Genomic DNA, 17,846 nt, shown 5'->3' with positions numbered 1-17,846 from the left:
CTTGATTGGAAAAAAGGAAAGTTGTGATGGTCTGTGCGACGACCAAGCAGTCCATTTTAACAGTTGGTACTGTGGCCGAGCTGTCCAGAGAACTGGATTTAAGGACCCAGTCTTTCGGAGGTGTCGGTTCAAAGTCCACCGCTTTAACTTTTTCTCAACAGAAAACTGTAATGTCATTTCAAACAAGGCCACCAAGGACACCGGACAAATAAAGGGAATCCAGCCTTTACCCTAATTCCCACGTCTGTTATTGCAATTAACTGCAGTGTTTTTCTAATTCAATCTGCTTCAGACATAAAAGCAGAAACTAATTCTAAGTTTATACGATTAAAGAAAGAGCAACATCAGATAAATTAAGATTTTTAAAAAGAGAATCAAAAAAAGATGAAGGACGCAAGAGCAACATGAGATACATAAAGATTTTAAAGAAGAAAATGAAAAAGAAGACTAAAATACAAGGGAGTGCAGACGCTCTAGGTAACTGACGAGAAAGTGTGGAGACTTGCCAGAGCTGGGTAGTGTGGCCGAGCGGTCTAAGGCGCTGGATTTAGGCTCCAGTCTCTAAGGAGGCGTGGGTTCAAATCCCACCACTGCCATCTTTATTGAGTTTGTTTGCGCAAGCTATCACATGTTCTGCTTTATTTCAGCGTTTTTACTTTCATGCAGGGCCGTGCAAGGGAGAAAAGAAGCAATGTTGTGTGTCACGGATGGGGTTCCAACTCAATAGTGTAGTCCATCGCCTTAACCAACCAGCCACCAAGTCCTGTGCTCTCACGGTGGCAGTTGCACCTCCTACCGGTGGTCGTTCACGTCAAATCCTTGATTGGAAAAAAGGAAAGTTGTGATGGTCTGTGCGACGACCATGCAGTCCATTTTAACAGTTGGTACTGTGGCCGAGCTGTCCAGAGAACTGGATTTAAGGACCCAGTCTTTTGGAGGTGTGGGTTCAAAGTCCACCGCTGCAACTTTTTCTCAACAGAAAACTGTAATGTAATTTCAAACAAGGCCACCAAGGACACCGGACAAATAAAGGGAACCCAGCCTTTACCCTAATTCCCACCTCTGTTTTTGAAATTATCTGCTGTGTTTTTCTAATTCAATCTGCTTCAGACATAAAAGCAGAAACTAATTCTAAGTTTATACGATGGAAGAAAGAGCAACATCAGATAAATTAAGATTTTTAAAAAGAAAATCAAAGAAAGATCAAGGACGCAAGAGCAACATGAGATACATAAAGATTTTAAAGAAGAAAATGAAAAAGAAGACTAAAATACAAGGGAGTGCAGACGCTCTAGGTAACTGACGAGAAAGTGGGGAAATCTTGCCAGAGCTGGGTAGTGTGGCCGAGCGGTCTAAGGCGCTGGATTTAGGCTCCAGTCTCTAAGGAGGCGTGGGTTCAAATCCCACCACTGCCATCTTTATTGAGTTTGTTTGCGCAAGCTATCACATGTTCTGCTTTATTTCGGTGTTTTTACTTTCATGTAGGGCCATGCAAAGGAGAAAAAAATCAATGTTCTGTGTCACGGATGGGGTTCCAACTCAATAGTGTAGTCCATCGCCTTAACCAACCAGCCACCAAGTCCTGTGCTCTCACGGTGGCAGTTGCACCTCCTACCGGTGGTTGTTCATGTCAAATTCTTGATTGGAAAAAAGGAAAGTTGTGATGGTCTGTGCAATGACCCAGCAGTCCATTTTAACAGTTGGTACTGTGGCCGAGCTGTCCAGTGAACTGGATTTAAGGACCCAGTCTTTCGGAGGTGTCGGTTCAAAGTCCACCGCTGCAACTTTTCTCAACAGAAAACTGTAATGTATTTTCAAACAAGGCCACCAAGGACACCGGACAAATAAAGGGAATCCAGCCTTTACCCTCATTCCCACGTCTGTTATTGTAATTATCTGCCGTGTTTTTCTAATTCAGTCTGCTTCAGACATAAAAGCCGAAACGAATTCTAAGTTTATACGATGAAAATGAAAGAAAGAGCAACATCAGATAAATTAAGATTTTTAGAAAGAGAATCAAAAAAAGATGAAGGACGCAAGAGCAACATGAGATACATAAAGATTTTAAAGAAGAAAATGAAAAAGACTAAAATACAGGGGAGTGCAGACGCTCTAGGTAACTGACGAGAAAGTGTGGAAATCTTGCCAGAGCTGGGTAGTGTGGCCGAGCGGTCTAAGGCGCTGGATTAAGGCTCCAGTCTCTAAGGAGGCGTGGGTTCAAATCCCACCGCTGCCATCTTTATTGAGTTTGTTTGCGTAAGCTATCACATGTTCTGCTTTATTTCAGCGTTTTTACTTTCATGCAGGGCCATGCAAGGGAGAAAAGAAGCAATGTTGTGTGTCACGGATGGGGTTCCAACTCAATAGTGTAGTCCATCGCCTTAACCAACCAGCCACCAAGTCCTGTGCCCCCGCGGTGGCAGTTGCACCTCCTACCGGTGGTTGTTCACGTCAAAGCCTAGATTGTAAACAAGGAAAGTTGGGCTGGGCTGTGCGACGACCTAGCAGTCCATTTTAACAGTGGGTACTGTGGCCAAGCTGTCCAGAGAACTGTATTTAAGGATCCAGTCTTTCAGAGGTGTGGGTTCAAAGTCCACCGCTTTAACTTTTTCTCAACAAAAAACTGTAATGTAATTTCAAACAAGGCCACCAAGGACACCGGACAAATAAAGGGAATCCATCCTTTACCCTAATTCCCACCTCTGTTTTTGAAAAAATTCTGCTGTGTTTTTCAGATTCAATCTGCTTCAGACATAAAAGCAGAAACAAATTTTCAGTGTACACAATGGAAGAAAGAGCAACATCAGATAAATTAAGATTTTTAAAAAGAGAATCAAAAAAAGATGAAGGACGCAAGAGCAACATGAGATACATAAAGATTTTTAAGAAGAAAATGAAAAAGAAGACTAAAATACAAGGAAGTGCAGACGCTCTAGGTAACTGACGAGAAAGTGTAAATATATTGCCAGAGCTGGGTAGTGTGGCCGAGCGGTCTAAGGCGCTGGATTTAGGCTCCAGTCTCTAAGGAGGCGTGGGTTCAAATCCCACCACTGCCATCTTTATTGAGTTTTGTTTGTGCAAGCTATCTCATGTTCTGCTTTTTTTCAGCGTTTTTACTTTCATCTCCCATGCAAGGGAGAAAAAAAGCAATGTTGTGTGTCACGGATGGGGTTCCAACTCAATAGTGTAGTCCATCGCCTTAACCAACCAGCCACCAAGTCCTGTGCCCTCACGGTGGCAGTTGCACCTCCTACCGGTGGTTGTTCATGTCAAATCCTTGATTGGAAAAAAGGAAAGTTGTGATGGTATGTGGGACGACCCAGCAGTCCATTTCAACAGTTGGTGCTGTGGCCGAGCTGTCCAGAGAACTGGATTTAAGTACCCAGTCTTTCAGAGGTGTCGGTTCAAAGTCCAACGCTGCAACTTTTTCTCAACAGAAAACTGTAATGTAATTTCAAACAAGGCCACCAAGGACACCGGAAAATAAAGGGAATCCAGCCTTTACCCTAATTCCCATGTCTGTTATTGCAATTATCTGCCGTGTTTTTCTAATTCAATCTGCTTCAGACATGAAAGCAGAAACTAATTCTAAGTTTATACGATGGCAGAAAGAGCAACATCAGATAAATTAAGATTTTTAGAAAGAGAATCAAAAAAAGATGAAGGACGCAAGAGCAACATGAGATACATAAAGATTTTAAAGAAGAAAATGAAAAAGAAGACTAAAATACAAGGGAGTGCAGACGCTCTAGGTAACTGACGAGAAAGTGTAGAAGCTTGCCAGAGTTGGGTAGTGTGGCCGAGCGGTCTAAGGCGCTGGATTAAGGCTCCAGTCTCTAAGGAGGCGTGGGTTCAAATCCCACCACTGCCATCTTTATTGAGTTTGTTTGCGTAAGCTATCACATGTTCTGCTTTATTTCAGCGTTTTTACTTTCATGCAGGGCCATGCAAGGGAGAAAATAAGCAATGTTGTGTGTCACGGATGGGGTTCCAACTCAATAGTGTAGTCCATCGCCTTAACCAACCAGCCACCAAGTCCTGTGCCCCCGCGGTGGCAGTTGTACCTCCTACCGGTGGTTGTTCACGTCAAAGCCTAGATTGTAAACAAGGAAAGTTGGGCTGGGCTGTGCGACGACCTAGCAGTCCATTTTAACAGTGGGTACTGTGGCCAAGCTGTCCAGAGAACTGTATTTAAGGATCCAGTCTTTCAGAGGTGTGGGTTCAAAGTCCACCGCTTTAACTTTTTCTCAACAAAAAACTGTAATGTAATTTCAAACAAGGCCACCAAGGACACCGGACAAAAAAGGGAATCCAGCCTTTACCATAATTCCCACATCTGTTTTTGAAAATATCTGCTGTGTTTTTCAGATTCAATCTGCTTCAGACATAAAAGCAGAAACTAATTTTCAGTGTACACAATGGAAGAGAGAGCAACATGAGATAAATCAAGATTTTTAAAAAGAGAATCAAAAAAAGATGAAGGAAGCAAGAGCAACATGAGATACATAAAGATTTTAAAGAAGAAAATGAAAAAGAAGACTGAAATACAAGGGAGTACAGACGCTCTAGGTAACTGACGATAAAGTGTGAATATTTTGCCACAGCTGGGTAGTGTGGCCGAGCGGTCTAAGGCGCTGGATTTAAGCTCCAGTCTCTAAGGAGGCGTGGGTTCAAATCCCACCACTGCCATCTTTATTGAGTTTGTTTGCGCAAGCTATCACATTTTCTGCTTTATTTCAGCGGTTTTACTTTCATGCAGGGCCATGCAAGGGAGAAAATAAGCAATGTTGTGTGTCACGGATGGGGATCCGACTCAATAGTGTAGTCCATCGCCTTAACCAATTAGCCACCAAATCCTGTGCCCCCGCAGTGGCAGTTGCACCTCCTACCGGTGGTTGTTCACGTCAAATCCTTGATTGGAAAAAAGGAAAGTTGTGATGGTCTGTGCGACGACCAAGCAGTCCATTTTAACAGTGGGAACTGTGGCCGAGCTGTCCAGAGAACTGGATTTAAGGACCCAGTCTTTCGGAGGTGTCGGTTCAAAGTCCACTGCTGCAACTTTTTCTCAACAGAAAACTGTAATGTCATTTCAAACAAGGCCACCAAGGACACCGGACAAATAAAGGGAATCCAGCCTTTACCCTAATTCCCACGTCTGTTATTGCAATTATCTGCCATGTTTTTCTAATTCAATCTGCTTCAGATATAAAAGCAGAAACTAATTCTCAGTTTATACGATGAAAGAAAGAGCAACATCAGATAAATTAACATTTTTAGAAAGAGAATCAAAAAAAGATGAAGGACGCAAGAGCAACATGAGATACATAAAGATTTTAAAGAAGAAAATGAAAAAGAAGACTGAAATACAAGGGAGTGCAGACGCTCTAGGTAACTGACGAGAAAGTGTGAATATTTTGCCACAGCTGGGTAGTGTGGCCGAGCGGTCTAAGGCGCTGGATTTAAGCTCCAGTCTCTAAGGAGGCGTGGGTTCAAATCCCACCACTGCCATCTTTATTGAGTTTGTTTGCGCAAGCTATCACATTTTCTGCTTTATTTCAGCGGTTTTACTTTCATGCAGGGCCATGCAAGGGAGTAAAGAAGCAATGTTGTGTGTCACGGATGGGGATCCGACTCAATAGTGTAGTCCATCGCCTTAACCAATTAGCCACCAAATCCTGTGCCCCCGCAGTGGCAGTTGCACCTCCTACCGGTGGTTGTTCACGTCAAATCCTTGATTGGAAAAAAGGAAAGTTGTGATGGTCTGTGCGACGACCAAGCAGTCCATTTTAACAGTTGGTACTGTGGCCGAGCTGTCCAGAGAACTGGATTTAAGGACCCAGTCTTTCGGAGGTGTCGGTTCAAAGTCCACCGCTTTAACTTTTTCTCAACAGAAAACTGTAATGTCATTTCAAACAAGGCCACCAAGGACACAGGACAAATAAAGGGAATCCAGCCTTTACCCTCATTCCCACGTCTGTTATTGCAATTATCTGCCATGTTTTTCTAATTCAATCTGCTTCAGATATAAAAGCAGAAACTAATTCTCAGTTTATACGATGAAAGAAAGAGCAACATCAGATAAATTAACATTTTTAGAAAGAGAATCAAAAAAAGATGAAGGACGCAAGAGCAACATGAGATACATAAAGATTTTAAAGAAGAAAATGAAAAAGAAGACTGAAATACAAGGGAGTGCAGACGCTCTAGGTAACTGACGAGAAAGTGTGAATATTTTGCCACAGCTGGGTAGTGTGGCCGAGCGGTCTAAGGCGCTGGATTAAGGCTCCAGTCTCTAAGGAGGCGTGGGTTCAAATCCCACCACTGCCATCTTTATTGAGTTTGTTTGCGCAAGCTATCACATTTTCTGCTTTATTTCAGCGGTTTTACTTTCATGCAGGGCCATGCAAGGGAGAAAATAAGCAATGTTGTGTGTCACGGATGGGGATCCGACTCAATAGTGTAGTCCATCGCCTTAACCAATTAGCCACCAAATCCTGTGCCCCCGCAGTGGCAGTTGCACCTCCTACCGGTGGTTGTTCACGTCAAATCCTTGATTGGAAAAAAGGAAAGTTGTGATGGTCTGTGCGACGACCAAGCAGTCCATTTTAACAGTGGGAACTGTGGCCGAGCTGTCCAGAGAACTGGATTTAAGGACCCAGTCTTTCGGAGGTGTCGGTTCAAAGTCCACTGCTGCAACTTTTTCTCAACAGAAAACTGTAATGTCATTTCAAACAAGGCCACCAAGGACACCGGACAAATAAAGGGAATCCAGCCTTTACCCTAATTCCCACGTCTGTTATTGCAATTATCTGCCATGTTTTTCTAATTCAATCTGCTTCAGATATAAAAGCAGAAACTAATTCTCAGTTTATACGATGAAAGAAAGAGCAACATCAGATAAATTAACATTTTTAGAAAGAGAATCAAAAAAAGATGAAGGACGCAAGAGCAACATGAGATACATAAAGATTTTAAAGAAGAAAATGAAAAAGAAGACTGAAATACAAGGGAGTGCAGACGCTCTAGGTAACTGACGAGAAAGTGTGAATACTTTGCCACAGCTGGGTAGTGTGGCCGAGCGGTCTAAGGCGCTGGATTAAGGCTCCAGTCTCTAAGGAGGCGTGGGTTCAAATCCCACCACTGCCATCTTTATTGAGTTTGTTTGCGCAAGCTATCACATGTTCTTCTTTATTTCAGAGTTTTTACTTTCATGCAGGGCCATGCAAGGGAGAAAATAAGCAATGTTGTGTGTCACGGATGGGGATCCGACTCAATAGTGTAGTCCACCGCCTTAACCAACCAGCCACCAAGTCCTGTACCCCCACGGTGGCAGTTGCACCTCCTACCGGTGGTTGTTCACGTCAAATCCTTGATTGGAAAAAAGGAAAGTTGTGATGGTCTGTGCGACGACCAAGCAGTCCATTTTAACAGTTGGTACTGTGGCCGAGCTGTCCAGAGAACTGGATTTAAGGACCCAGTCTTTCGGAGGTGTCGGTTCAAAGTCCACCGCTTTAACTTTTTCTCAACAGAAAACTGTAATGTCATTTCAAACAAGGCCACCAAGGACACCGGACAAATAAAGGGAATCCAGCATTTACCCTAATTCCCACGTCTGTTATTGCAATTATCTGCCATGTTTTTCTAATTCAATCTGCTTCAGATATAAAAGCAGAAACTAATTCTCAGTTTATACGATGAAAGAAAGAGCAACATCAGATAAATTAACATTTTTAGAAAGAGAATCAAAAAAAGATGAAGGACGCAAGAGCAACATGAGATACATAAAGATTTTAAAGAAGAAAATGAAAAAGAAGACTGAAATACAAGGGAGTGCAGACGCTCTAGGTAACTGACGAGAAAGTGTGAATATTTTGCCACAGCTGGGTAGTGTGGCCGAGCGGTCTAAGGCGCTGGATTAAGGCTCCAGTCTCTAAGGAGGCTGGGTTCAAATCCCACCACTGCCATCTTTATTGAGTTTGTTTGCGCAAGCTATCACATGTTCTGCTTTATTTCAGAGTTTTTACTTTCATGCAGGGCCATGCAAGGGAGAAAATAAGCAATGTTGTGTGTCACGGATGGGGATCCGACTCAATAGTGTAGTCCATCGCCTTAACAAATTAGCCACCAAATCCTGTGCCCCCGCAGTGGCAGTTGCACCTCCTACCGGTGGTTGTTCACGTCAAATCCTTGATTGGAAAAAAGGAAAGTTGTGATGGTCTGTGCGACGACCAAGCAGTCCATTTTAACAGTGGGAACTGTGGCCGAGCTGTCCAGAGAACTGGATTTAAGGACCCAGTCTTTCGGAGGTGTCGGTTCAAAGTCCACCGCTGCAACTTTTTCTCAACAGAAAACTGTAATGTAATTTCAAACAAGGCCACCAAGGACACCGGACAAATAAAGGGAATCCAGCCTTTACCCAAATTCCCACGTCTGTTATTGCAATTATCTGCCATGTTTTTCTAATTCAATCTGCTTCAGATATAAAAGCAGAAACTAATTCTCAGTTTATACGATGAAAGAAAGAGCAACATCAGATAAATTAACATTTTTAGAAAGAGAATCAAAAAAAGATGAAGGACGCAAGAGCAACATGAGATACATAAAGATTTTAAAGAAGAAAATGAAAAAGAAGACTGAAATACAAGGGAGTGCAGACGCTCTAGGTAACTGACGAGAAAGTGTGAATATTTTGCCACAGCTGGGTAGTGTGGCCGAGCAGTCTAAGGCGCTGGATTAAGGCTCCAGTCTCTAAGGAGGCTAGGGTTCAAATCCCACCACTGCCATCTTTATTGAGTTTGTTTGCGCAAGCTATCACATTTTCTGCTTTATTTCAGCGGTTTTACTTTCATGCAGGGCCATGCAAGGGAGAAAAGAAGCAATGTTGTGTGTCACGGATGGGGTTCCAACTCGTTAGTGTAGTCCATCGCCTTAACCAACCAGCCACCAAGTCCTGTGCCCCCGCGGTGGCAGTTGCACCTCCTACCGGTGGTTGTTCACGTCAAATCCTTGATTGGAAAAAAGGAAAGTTGTGATGGTCTGTGGGACGACCCAGCAGTCCATTTTAACAGTTGGTACTGTGGCCGAGCTGTCCAGAGAACTGGATTTAAGGACCCAGTCTTTCGGAGGTGTCGGTTCAAAGTCCACCGCTGCAACTGTTTCTCAACAGAAAACTGTAATGTCATTTCAAACAAGGCCACCAAGGACACCGGACAAATAAAGGGAATCCAGCCTTTACCCTAATTCCCACGTCTGTTATTGCAATTATCTGCCATGTTTTTCTAATTCAATCTGCTTCAGATATAAAAGCAGAAACTAATTCTCAGTTTATACGATGAAAGAAAGAGCAACATCAGATAAATTAACATTTTTAGAAAGAGAATCAAAAAAAGATGAAGGACGCAAGAGCAACATGAGATACATAAAGATTTTAAAGAAGAAAATGAAAAAGAAGACTGAAATACAAGGGAGTGCAGACGCTCTAGGTAACTGACGAGAAAGTGTGAATACTTTGCCACAGCTGGGTAGTGTGGCCGAGCGGTCTAAGGCGCTGGATTAAGGCTCCAGTCTCTAAGGAGGCGTGGGTTCAAATCCCACCACTGCCATCTTTATTGAGTTTGTTTGCGCAAGCTATCACATGTTCTGCTTTATTTCAGAGTTTTTACTTTCATGCAGGGCCATGCAAGGGAGAAAATAAGCAATGTTGTGTGTCACGGATGGGGATCCGACTCAATAGTGTAGTCCATCGCCTTAACCAACCAGCCACCAAGTCCTGTACTCCCACGGTGGCAGTTGCACCTCCTACCGGTGGTTGTTCACGTCAAATCCTTGATTGGAAAAAAGGAAAGTTGTGATGGTCTGTGCGACGACCAAGCAGTCCATTTTAACAGTTGGTACTGTGGCCGAGCTGTCCAGAGAACTGGATTTAAGGACCCAGTCTTTCGGAGGTGTCGGTTCAAAGTCCACCGCTTTAACTTTTTCTCAACAGAAAACTGTAATGTCATTTCAAACAAGGCCACCAAGGACACCGGACAAATAAAGGGAATCCAGCATTTACCCTAATTCCCACGTCTGTTATTGCAATTATCTGCCATGTTTTTCTAATTCAATCTGCTTCAGATATAAAAGCAGAAACTAATTCTCAGTTTATACGATGAAAGAAAGAGCAACATCAGATAAATTAAGATTTTTAGAAAGAGAATCAAAAAAAGATGAAGGACGCAAGAGCAACATGAGATACATAAAGATTTTAAAGAAGAAAATGAAAAAGAAGACTAAAATACAAGGAAGTGCAGACGCTCTAGGTAACTGACGAGAAAGTTTGGAAATCTTGCCAGAGCTGGGTAGTGTGGCCGAGCGGTCTAAGGCGCTGGATTAAGGCTCCAGTCTCTAAGGAGGCGTGGGTTCAAATCCCACCACTGCCATCTTTATTGAGTTTGTTTGCGCAAGCTATCACATGTTCTGCTTTATTTCAGTGTTTTTACTTTCATGCAGGGCCATGCAAGGGAGAAAAGAAGCAATGTTGTGTGTCACGGATGGGGTTCAACTGACGAGAAAGTGTGAAAACCTGAAGTAGAGCTGGGTAGTGTGGCCGAGCGGTCTAAGGCGCTGGATTTAGGCTCCAGTCTCTAAGGAGGCGTGGGTTCAAATCCCACCACTGCCATCTTTATTGAGTTTGTTTGCGCAAGCTATCACATGTTCTGCTTTATTTCAGAGTTTTTACTTTCATGCAGGGCCATGCAAGGGAGAAAATAAGCAATGTTGTGTGTCACGGATGGGGATCCGACTCAATAGTGTAGTCCATCGCCTTAACCAACCAGCCACCAAGTCCTGTGCCCCCGCAGTGGCAGTTGCACCTCCTACCGGTGGTTGTTCACGTCAAATCCTTGATTGGAAAAAAGGAAAGTTGTGATGGTCTGTGCGACGACCAAGCAGTCCATTTTAACAGTTGGTACTGTGGCCGAGCTGTCCAGAGAACTGGATTTAAGGACCCAGTCTTTCGGAGGTGTCGGTTCAAAGTCCACCGCTTTAACTTTTTCTCAACAGAAAACTGTAATGTCATTTCAAACAAGGCCACCAAGGACACCGGACAAATAAAGGGAATCCAGCCTTTACCCTAATTCCCACGTCTGTTATTGCAATTATCTGCCATGTTTTTCTAATTCAATCTGCTTCAGATATAAAAGCAGAAACTAATTCTCAGTTTATACGATGAAAGAAAGAGCAACATCAGATAAATTAACATTTTTAGAAAGAGAATCAAAAAAAGATGAAGGACGCAAGAGCAACATGAGATACATAAAGATTTTAAAGAAGAAAATGAAAAAGAAGACTGAAATACAAGGGAGTGCAGACGCTCTAGGTAACTGACGAGAAAGTGTGAATATTTTGCCACAGCTGGGTAGTGTGGCCGAGCGGTCTAAGGCGCTGGATTTAAGCTCCAGTCTCTAAGGAGGCGTGGGTTCAAATCCCACCACTGCCATCTTTATTGAGTTTGTTTGCGCAAGCTATCACATTTTCTGCTTTATTTCAGCGGTTTTACTTTCATGCAGGGCCATGCAAGGGAGTAAAGAAGCAATGTTGTGTGTCACGGATGGGGATCCGACTCAATAGTGTAGTCCATCGCCTTAACCAATTAGCCACCAAATCCTGTGCCCCCGCAGTGGCAGTTGCACCTCCTACCGGTGGTTGTTCACGTCAAATCCTTGATTGGAAAAAAGGAAAGTTGTGATGGTCTGTGCGACGACCAAGCAGTCCATTTTAACAGTGGGAACTGTGGCCGAGCTGTCCAGAGAACTGGATTTAAGGACCCAGTCTTTCGGAGGTGTCGGTTCAAAGTCCACTGCTGCAACTTTTTCTCAACAGAAAACTGTAATGTCATTTCAAACAAGGCCACCAAGGACACAGGACAAATAAAGGGAATCCAGCCTTTACCCTCATTCCCACGTCTGTTATTGCAATTATCTGCCATGTTTTTCTAATTCAATCTGCTTCAGATATAAAAGCAGAAACTAATTCTCAGTTTATACGATGAAAGAAAGAGCAACATCAGATAAATTAACATTTTTAGAAAGAGAATCAAAAAAAGATGAAGGACGCAAGAGCAACATGAGATACATAAAGATTTTAAAGAAGAAAATGAAAAAGAAGACTGAAATACAAGGGAGTGCAGACGCTCTAGGTAACTGACGAGAAAGTGTGAATATTTTGCCACAGCTGGGTAGTGTGGCCGAGCGGTCTAAGGCGCTGGATTAAGGCTCCAGTCTCTAAGGAGGCGTGGGTTCAAATCCCACCACTGCCATCTTTATTGAGTTTGTTTGCGCAAGCTATCACATTTTCTGCTTTATTTCAGCGGTTTTACTTTCATGCAGGGCCATGCAAGGGAGAAAATAAGCAATGTTGTGTGTCACGGATGGGGATCCGACTCAATAGTGTAGTCCATCGCCTTAACCAATTAGCCACCAAATCCTGTGCCCCCGCAGTGGCAGTTGCACCTCCTACCGGTGGTTGTTCACGTCAAATCCTTGATTGGAAAAAAGGAAAGTTGTGATGGTCTGTGCGACGACCAAGCAGTCCATTTTAACAGTGGGAACTGTGGCCGAGCTGTCCAGAGAACTGGATTTAAGGACCCAGTCTTTCGGAGGTGTCGGTTCAAAGTCCACCGCTGCAACTTTTTCTCAACAGAAAACTGTAATGTCATTTCAAACAAGGCCACCAAGGACACCGGACAAATAAAGGGAATCCAGCCTTTACCCTAATTCCCACGTCTGTTATTGCAATTATCTGCCATGTTTTTCTAATTCAATCTGCTTCAGATATAAAAGCAGAAACTAATTCTCAGTTTATACGATGAAAGAAAGAGCAACATCAGATAAATTAACATTTTTAGAAAGAGAATCAAAAAAAGATGAAGGACGCAAGAGCAACATGAGATACATAAAGATTTTAAAGAAGAAAATGAAAAAGAAGACTGAAATACAAGGGAGTGCAGACGCTCTAGGTAACTGACGAGAAAGTGTGAATACTTTGCCACAGCTGGGTAGTGTGGCCGAGCGGTCTAAGGCGCTGGATTAAGGCTCCAGTCTCTAAGGAGGCGTGGGTTCAAATCCCACCACTGCCATCTTTATTGAGTTTGTTTGCGCAAGCTATCACATGTTCTTCTTTATTTCAGAGTTTTTACTTTCATGCAGGGCCATGCAAGGGAGAAAATAAGCAATGTTGTGTGTCACGGATGGGGATCCGACTCAATAGTGTAGTCCACCGCCTTAACCAACCAGCCACCAAGTCCTGTACCCCCACGGTGGCAGTTGCACCTCCTACCGGTGGTTGTTCACGTCAAATCCTTGATTGGAAAAAAGGAAAGTTGTGATGGTCTGTGCGACGACCAAGCAGTCCATTTTAACAGTTGGTACTGTGGCCGAGCTGTCCAGAGAACTGGATTTAAGGACCCAGTCTTTCGGAGGTGTCGGTTCAAAGTCCACCGCTTTAACTTTTTCTCAACAGAAAACTGTAATGTCATTTCAAACAAGGCCACCAAGGACACCGGACAAATAAAGGGAATCCAGCATTTACCCTAATTCCCACGTCTGTTATTGCAATTATCTGCCATGTTTTTCTAATTCAATCTGCTTCAGATATAAAAGCAGAAACTAATTCTCAGTTTATACGATGAAAGAAAGAGCAACATCAGATAAATTAACATTTTTAGAAAGAGAATCAAAAAAAGATGAAGGACGCAAGAGCAACATGAGATACATAAAGATTTTAAAGAAGAAAATGAAAAAGAAGACTGAAATACAAGGGAGTGCAGACGCTCTAGGTAACTGACGAGAAAGTGTGAATACTTTGCCACAGCTGGGTAGTGTGGCCGAGCGGTCTAAGGCGCTGGATTAAGGCTCCAGTCTCTAAGGAGGCGTGGGTTCAAATCCCACCACTGCCATCTTTATTGAGTTTGTTTGCGCAAGCTATCACATGTTCTGCTTTATTTCAGAGTTTTTACTTTCATGCAGGGCCATGCAAGGGAGAAAATAAGCAATGTTGTGTGTCACGGATGGGGATCCGACTCAATAGTGTAGTCCATCGCCTTAACCAACCAGCCACCAAGTCCTGTACTCCCACGGTGGCAGTTGCACCTCCTACCGGTGGTTGTTCACGTCAAATCCTTGATTGGAAAAAAGGAAAGTTGTGATGGTCTGTGCGACGACCAAGCAGTCCATTTTAACAGTTGGTACTGTGGCCGAGCTGTCCAGAGAACTGGATTTAAGGACCCAGTCTTTCGGAGGTGTCGGTTCAAAGTCCACCGCTTTAACTTTTTCTCAACAGAAAACTGTAATGTCATTTCAAACAAGGCCACCAAGGACACCGGACAAATAAAGGGAATCCAGCATTTACCCTAATTCCCACGTCTGTTATTGCAATTATCTGCCATGTTTTTCTAATTCAATCTGCTTCAGATATAAAAGCAGAAACTAATTCTCAGTTTATACGATGAAAGAAAGAGCAACATCAGATAAATTAAGATTTTTAGAAAGAGAATCAAAAAAAGATGAAGGACGCAAGAGCAACATGAGATACATAAAGATTTTAAAGAAGAAAATGAAAAAGAAGACTAAAATACAAGGAAGTGCAGACGCTCTAGGTAACTGACGAGAAAGTTTGGAAATCTTGCCAGAGCTGGGTAGTGTGGCCGAGCGGTCTAAGGCGCTGGATTAAGGCTCCAGTCTCTAAGGAGGCGTGGGTTCAAATCCCACCACTGCCATCTTTATTGAGTTTGTTTGCGCAAGCTATCACATGTTCTGCTTTATTTCAGTGTTTTTACTTTCATGCAGGGCCATGCAAGGGAGAAAAGAAGCAATGTTGTGTGTCACGGATGGGGTTCAACTGACGAGAAAGTGTGAAAACCTGAAGTAGAGCTGGGTAGTGTGGCCGAGCGGTCTAAGGCGCTGGATTTAGGCTCCAGTCTCTAAGGAGGCGTGGGTTCAAATCCCACCACTGCCATCTTTATTGAGTTTGTTTGCGCAAGCTATCACATGTTCTGCTTTATTTCAGAGTTTTTACTTTCATGCAGGGCCATGCAAGGGAGAAAATAAGCAATGTTGTGTGTCACGGATGGGGATCCGACTCAATAGTGTAGTCCATCGCCTTAACCAACCAGCCACCAAGTCCTGTGCCCCCGCAGTGGCAGTTGCACCTCCTACCGGTGGTTGTTCACGTCAAATCCTTGATTGGAAAAAAGGAAAGTTGTGATGGTCTGTGCGACGACCAAGCAGTCCATTTTAACAGTTGGTACTGTGGCCGAGCTGTCCAGAGAACTGGATTTAAGGACCCAGTCTTTCGGAGGTGTCGGTTCAAAGTCCACCGCTTTAACTTTTTCTCAACAGAAAACTGTAATGTCATTTCAAACAAGGCCACCAAGGACACCGGACAAATAAAGGGAATCCAGCCTTTACCCTAATTCCCACGTCTGTTATTGCAATTATCTGCCATGTTTTTCTAATTCAATCTGCTTCAGATATAAAAGCAGAAACTAATTCTCAGTTTATACGATGAAAGAAAGAGCAACATCAGATAAATTAACATTTTTAGAAAGAGAATCAAAAAAAGATGAAGGACGCAAGAACAACATGAGATACATAAAGATTTTAAAGAAGAAAATGAAAAAGAAGACTGAAATACAAGGGAGTGCAGACGCTCTAGGTAACTGACGAGAAAGTGTGAATATTTTGCCACAGCTGGGTAGTGTGGCCGAGCGGTCTAAGGCACTGGATTAAGGCTCCAGTCTCTAAGGAGGTTCAAATCCCACCACTGCCATCTTTATTGAGTTTGTTTGCGCAAGCTATCACATGTTCTGCTTTATTTCAGAGTTTTTACTTTCATGCAGGGCCATGCAAGGGAGAAAATAAGCAATGTTGTGTGTCACGGATGGGGATCCGACTCAATAGTGTAGTCCATCGCCTTAACCAACCAGCCACCAAGTCCTGTACCCCCACGGTGGCAGTTGCACCTCCTACCGGTGGTTGTTCACGTCAAATCCTTGATTGGAAAAAAGGAAAGTTGTGATGGTCTGTGCGACGACCAAGCAGTCCATTTTAACAGTTGGTACTGTGGCCGAGCTGTCCAGAGAACTGGATTTAAGGACCCAGTCTTTCGGAGGTGTCGGTTCAAAGTCCACCGCTTTAACTTTTTCTCAACAGAAAACTGTAATGTCATTTCAAACAAGGCCACCAAGGACACCGGACAAATAAAGGGAATCCAGCATTTACCCTAATTCCCACGTCTGTTATTGCAATTATCTGCCATGTTTTTCTAATTCAATCTGCTTCAGATATAAAAGCAGAAACTAATTCTCAGTTTATACGATGAAAGAAAGAGCAACATCAGATAAATTAAGATTTTTAGAAAGAGAATCAAAAAAAGATGAAGGACGCAAGAGCAACATGAGATACATAAAGATTTTAAAGAAGAAAATGAAAAAGAAGACTAAAATACAAGGAAGTGCAGACGCTCTAGGTAACTGACGAGAAAGTTTGGAAATCTTGCCAGAGCTGGGTAGTGTGGCCGAGCGGTCTAAGGCGCTGGATTAAGGCTCCAGTCTCTAAGGAGGCGTGGGTTCAAATCCCACCACTGCCATCTTTATTGAGTTTGTTTGCGCAAGCTATCACATGTTCTGCTTTATTTCAGTGTTTTTACTTTCATGCAGGGCCATGCAAGGGAGAAAAGAAGCAATGTTGTGTGTCACGGATGGGGTTCAACTGACGAGAAAGTGTGAAAACCTGAAGTAGAGCTGGGTAGTGTGGCCGAGCGGTCTAAGGCGCTGGATTTAGGCTCCAGTCTCTAAGGAGGCGTGGGTTCAAATCCCACCACTGCCATCTTTATTGAGTTTGTTTGCGCAAGCTATCACATGTTCTGCTTTATTTCAGAGTTTTTACTTTCATGCAGGGCCATGCAAGGGAGAAAATAAGCAATGTTGTGTGTCACGGATGGGGATCCGACTCAATAGTGTAGTCCATCGCCTTAACCAACCAGCCACCAAGTCCTGTGCCCCCGCAGTGGCAGTTGCACCTCCTACCGGTGGTTGTTCACGTCAAATCCTTGATTGGAAAAAAGGAAAGTTGTGATGGTCTGTGCGACGACCAAGCAGTCCATTTTAACAGTTGGTACTGTGGCCGAGCTGTCCAGAGAACTGGATTTAAGGACCCAGTCTTTCGGAGGTGTCGGTTCAAAGTCCACCGCTTTAACTTTTTCTCAACAGAAAACTGTAATGTCATTTCAAACAAGGCCACCAAGGACACCGGACAAATAAAGGGAATCCAGCCTTTACCCTAATTCCCACGTCTGTTATTGCAATTATCTGCCATGTTTTTCTAATTCAATCTGCTTCAGATATAAAAGCAGAAACTAATTCTCAGTTTATACGATGAAAGAAAGAGCAACATCAGATAAATTAACATTTTTAGAAAGAGAATCAAAAAAAGATGAAGGACGCAAGAGCAACATGAGATACATAAAGATTTTAAAGAAGAAAATGAAAAAGAAGACTGAAATACAAGGGAGTGCAGACGCTCTAGGTAACTGACGAGAAAGTGTGAATATTTTGCCACAGCTGGGTAGTGTGGCCGAGCAGTCTAAGGCGCTGGATTAAGGCTCCAGTCTCTAAGGAGGCTAGGGTTCAAATCCCACCACTGCCATCTTTATTGAGTTTGTTTGCGCAAGCTATCACATTTTCTGCTTTATTTCAGCGGTTTTACTTTCATGCAGGGCCATGCAAGGGAGAAAAGAAGCAATGTTGTGTGTCACGGATGGGGTTCCAACTCGTTAGTGTAGTCCATCGCCTTAACCAACCAGCCACC

General features: G+C 43.2%; 21 non-coding genes across 21 annotated transcripts; all 21 read left to right on the top strand.

The window, feature by feature from the left end:
* Nucleotides 1–514: 514 nt before the first annotated feature.
* On the top strand, nt 515–596 carry trnal-uag (transfer RNA leucine (anticodon UAG)). The gene has a single exon. It is a non-coding gene; the product is annotated as a tRNA-Leu (tRNA).
* Nucleotides 597–1,333: 737 nt separating this feature from the next.
* trnal-uag (transfer RNA leucine (anticodon UAG)) lies at nt 1,334–1,415 on the top strand. Its single transcript has one exon. It is a non-coding gene; the product is annotated as a tRNA-Leu (tRNA).
* Nucleotides 1,416–2,154: 739 nt separating this feature from the next.
* On the top strand, nt 2,155–2,236 carry trnal-aag (transfer RNA leucine (anticodon AAG)). The gene has a single exon. It is a non-coding gene; the product is annotated as a tRNA-Leu (tRNA).
* A 738-nt stretch (nt 2,237–2,974) lies between these two features.
* Nucleotides 2,975–3,056, top strand: trnal-uag (transfer RNA leucine (anticodon UAG)). The gene has a single exon. It is a non-coding gene; the product is annotated as a tRNA-Leu (tRNA).
* Nucleotides 3,057–3,789: 733 nt separating this feature from the next.
* Nucleotides 3,790–3,871, top strand: trnal-aag (transfer RNA leucine (anticodon AAG)). The gene has a single exon. It is a non-coding gene; the product is annotated as a tRNA-Leu (tRNA).
* A 736-nt stretch (nt 3,872–4,607) lies between these two features.
* Nucleotides 4,608–4,689, top strand: trnal-uaa (transfer RNA leucine (anticodon UAA)). Its single transcript has one exon. It is a non-coding gene; the product is annotated as a tRNA-Leu (tRNA).
* A 737-nt stretch (nt 4,690–5,426) lies between these two features.
* On the top strand, nt 5,427–5,508 carry trnal-uaa (transfer RNA leucine (anticodon UAA)). The gene has a single exon. It is a non-coding gene; the product is annotated as a tRNA-Leu (tRNA).
* Nucleotides 5,509–6,245: 737 nt separating this feature from the next.
* On the top strand, nt 6,246–6,327 carry trnal-aag (transfer RNA leucine (anticodon AAG)). Its single transcript has one exon. It is a non-coding gene; the product is annotated as a tRNA-Leu (tRNA).
* A 737-nt stretch (nt 6,328–7,064) lies between these two features.
* Nucleotides 7,065–7,146, top strand: trnal-aag (transfer RNA leucine (anticodon AAG)). The gene has a single exon. It is a non-coding gene; the product is annotated as a tRNA-Leu (tRNA).
* Nucleotides 7,147–7,883: 737 nt separating this feature from the next.
* On the top strand, nt 7,884–7,964 carry trnal-aag (transfer RNA leucine (anticodon AAG)). Its single transcript has one exon. It is a non-coding gene; the product is annotated as a tRNA-Leu (tRNA).
* Nucleotides 7,965–9,520: 1,556 nt separating this feature from the next.
* On the top strand, nt 9,521–9,602 carry trnal-aag (transfer RNA leucine (anticodon AAG)). The gene has a single exon. It is a non-coding gene; the product is annotated as a tRNA-Leu (tRNA).
* A 737-nt stretch (nt 9,603–10,339) lies between these two features.
* On the top strand, nt 10,340–10,421 carry trnal-aag (transfer RNA leucine (anticodon AAG)). The gene has a single exon. It is a non-coding gene; the product is annotated as a tRNA-Leu (tRNA).
* A 157-nt stretch (nt 10,422–10,578) lies between these two features.
* Nucleotides 10,579–10,660, top strand: trnal-uag (transfer RNA leucine (anticodon UAG)). Its single transcript has one exon. It is a non-coding gene; the product is annotated as a tRNA-Leu (tRNA).
* Nucleotides 10,661–11,397: 737 nt separating this feature from the next.
* Nucleotides 11,398–11,479, top strand: trnal-uaa (transfer RNA leucine (anticodon UAA)). Its single transcript has one exon. It is a non-coding gene; the product is annotated as a tRNA-Leu (tRNA).
* Nucleotides 11,480–12,216: 737 nt separating this feature from the next.
* Nucleotides 12,217–12,298, top strand: trnal-aag (transfer RNA leucine (anticodon AAG)). The gene has a single exon. It is a non-coding gene; the product is annotated as a tRNA-Leu (tRNA).
* Nucleotides 12,299–13,035: 737 nt separating this feature from the next.
* Nucleotides 13,036–13,117, top strand: trnal-aag (transfer RNA leucine (anticodon AAG)). The gene has a single exon. It is a non-coding gene; the product is annotated as a tRNA-Leu (tRNA).
* Nucleotides 13,118–13,854: 737 nt separating this feature from the next.
* Nucleotides 13,855–13,936, top strand: trnal-aag (transfer RNA leucine (anticodon AAG)). The gene has a single exon. It is a non-coding gene; the product is annotated as a tRNA-Leu (tRNA).
* Nucleotides 13,937–14,673: 737 nt separating this feature from the next.
* trnal-aag (transfer RNA leucine (anticodon AAG)) lies at nt 14,674–14,755 on the top strand. Its single transcript has one exon. It is a non-coding gene; the product is annotated as a tRNA-Leu (tRNA).
* A 157-nt stretch (nt 14,756–14,912) lies between these two features.
* trnal-uag (transfer RNA leucine (anticodon UAG)) lies at nt 14,913–14,994 on the top strand. The gene has a single exon. It is a non-coding gene; the product is annotated as a tRNA-Leu (tRNA).
* A 1,550-nt stretch (nt 14,995–16,544) lies between these two features.
* Nucleotides 16,545–16,626, top strand: trnal-aag (transfer RNA leucine (anticodon AAG)). The gene has a single exon. It is a non-coding gene; the product is annotated as a tRNA-Leu (tRNA).
* Nucleotides 16,627–16,783: 157 nt separating this feature from the next.
* On the top strand, nt 16,784–16,865 carry trnal-uag (transfer RNA leucine (anticodon UAG)). Its single transcript has one exon. It is a non-coding gene; the product is annotated as a tRNA-Leu (tRNA).
* The last annotated feature ends 981 nt before the right edge of the window (nt 16,866–17,846 follow it).

This window comes from Oncorhynchus clarkii, chromosome 13 (genome assembly GCF_045791955.1).
Source record: "Oncorhynchus clarkii lewisi isolate Uvic-CL-2024 chromosome 13, UVic_Ocla_1.0, whole genome shotgun sequence".
NCBI lineage: Eukaryota > Metazoa > Chordata > Actinopteri > Salmoniformes > Salmonidae > Oncorhynchus > Oncorhynchus clarkii.
This window is presented reverse-complemented; position numbering and strand designations above follow the sequence as displayed.